Raw genomic sequence first — 2,769 nt, 5'->3', positions numbered from 1 at the left:
AATTTGCACAATTATGAAATTCTTAAAAATATTAGTAAATATTAAATAAACATAATGTTAAATTAGAAATACCATTTAAAACAAAGTATTGTTGTTACTTCTTTTTTTTCATGGACGATCAATAATTAAAGGTAATCAAAATTACAGATAAAGGAGGGCAATTTGATCAAACGACGTATAGTACATAAAACCCTTAATATTAATTAACCAGTCAAAACCTCATTGGTTATTTTAGTACTATTGTTGAACTCATTCAATTCCAAGATTTATACTAAATTGATCTTGAACAGAATCTCAAATTTTGAAACTTGGAAAAGTAATAATAATTTGTCACGAACCCAAAAAATGGCTACGATTGTAAAACTTATATTAATACTAATAAAATATACTATGTATTGAAGGTTTTTCACGAAATAATTACTATACACATGAACTAGAAATTATATGACTAATTATTAACGATATCTCTTTTCGATCCCAATAACAAAACCCCAACAAATTGTATTTATCATATCGGTTTTAGGTTAACTTTTTTTAAAAGAATCATCAAAAAAGTTTGATGCTCCGTGCAATGCATCTTCCAATTTGTTTCTATGGTAGGTGAGAGATTAGGGTGTGACAAAATTAGAGTTTAGAGGTTGGATTATACGAGTAGTATAATGCCTAGCTAGAGAGTACGTTGAGATAGACCACAGAACATTGTGATTGGTGAAGCAACAAACTCCTCATTATATTAATCATTCTATTTTAATTTGTCGATCTACTACCCACCAATTATATTCACTTCAATAAGTGGTCGATCTTAAACAGATTTACGAATAATAGGTCTTGTAAGTATAAGGTGTATAATAAATTTATTGTACAATAAAATAACTTTATTCAACTTTTTGTAAATTTTACCTAGTTTTTGTAACTTTTAATATGTTTTGATTAACTTTTATATTATAGAAAAAACAGTTGATAGATAAACATTTCAAAAGTTTAAATGATTAATTTTATACATTATTAGTGATTTTGGAAAAATAAATTTTATTAAAATGAAATATTTTATCACTGAAAAATAAATAACTTATAAGCATTTTGAGTTAATTTTTACTTCAGTTTATAATATTTATTGTACACCACTTGTAAATACTTCCTCCGTCCCGGAATACTCGCATTGTTTTGACTTTTTGCACTATTCACATAATTCACTTTGACCCTATTTTATTTCTCATATATGAAAACAAATGTTAGTATATAATATATTGGACTATTGGTGGCTTCATCTTAATATGTATTTTCAAAATATTAATATTTTATAAGTTTTTATAATATGTAATTAAAGATGTTGGTGGTCAAAGTTATGTACTGACAAGCGTGTTTAATCAAAACGGTGCGAGTATTCCAAAACGGATGGAGTAATAATTTGTGATTTCTGAACGGGGCAAGTAGAAAAATCAAACAACGTAGTATGAAATTTATGTAATTATACAAATTTTAGGGGAGCCGTAACTAAAAATACACACGGGGACCGGGCCCACCCTAGGCAAAAGGAAGATGTGCTATTAGCCTATTACGTACGTACAACAACAACCTTTAGTCCTCTAAACATGATTAATAAACTAGATTATTCTCTTTAGTTACTCAATTAATGTTCTTTCCTAGGTTACTACTCCCTAATCTGACCATGATAATTGGAATCTTTTATTATTTTTAAGGTGTGGAGTAGTTTTTATTTAACAAATCCATTTGCTATACGTACGTGGTTTTGCCAATGGAAAACTAAGTACAAAATCCCTATACAAAAAGAAATTGAATTTTTTTATCATAACAAATAAAATAAAGGTAAATTTTTAAAAATTATTTTATAAAATCGTATTTTTGCGAATAAATTACCTTATAAAAAAATATTTTTAATTAACTTTCTTATAAAAAAAATTATGTTGTAAGATATACTACAAAAATTTGTATATTTTATGACAACCTAATAACGACGGGTAAAAATCCCGTCGCAAAAGGGCTTTTGCGACGGGGATAACAACCCAACAAAGACGGGAACAACCGTCACAAATGTCTTTTACGACGAGTTAACTACGGGATTTCCCATTAACGACGGCCCCCTTTTATGACGGATTCGCGACGGAAAATCCCGTTGTTAATCAACAATTATTGGCCTTTAGCGACGGGATTTCCCGTCGTTTATGGTACAATTTCTTGTAGTGATACTACATTTTCTCGAATTATGAACGTTGACTCAAAATTTTGGGATTGACTTTACCATATAAATCTTACGCTCAATTTAATTATCTCTTTTCGTAAGATGTCATGTGAGATAAACCTAGTAAAAGCAACCCTGAAATCTTGAATCAATGTTCATAATCCGACCAAATGTAGTATCTTAACATAAAGTTTTTATAACTTAGTTAATTAAAATATTTTTTATATGGTTTTTCTCACAAAACTCAATTGTATCATATCAACGAATCTCTACCATAAACTTGATGGTGTGACGCGTGCGCAGTTTCCTCGCGCGCTGCTCGCAACTACTATGCAGGAGGTTATTGACTGGTGTTACTTAACTTTTTATGTTGATGTTACTTATACATTGTATTTGCAGTTATTTTCTTGTTTTATTGCAGTTTCTTGAATTTCATTTAGAGGTTCCTTGTATAAAAGTATCTGGCCTAAAAACTATAAAAGTATCTCTCCAAAAAACTATAAAAAACACCTCCCCTAAAACTATAAAAGTACCTTCCATGAATCTATAAAACTATATAAGTACATTGA

Source organism: Spinacia oleracea, chromosome 2 (genome assembly GCF_020520425.1).
Source record: "Spinacia oleracea cultivar Varoflay chromosome 2, BTI_SOV_V1, whole genome shotgun sequence".
NCBI classification, from domain to species: Eukaryota; Viridiplantae; Streptophyta; class Magnoliopsida; order Caryophyllales; family Amaranthaceae; genus Spinacia; species Spinacia oleracea.
Note: the sequence above shows the minus strand (reverse complement) of the source record.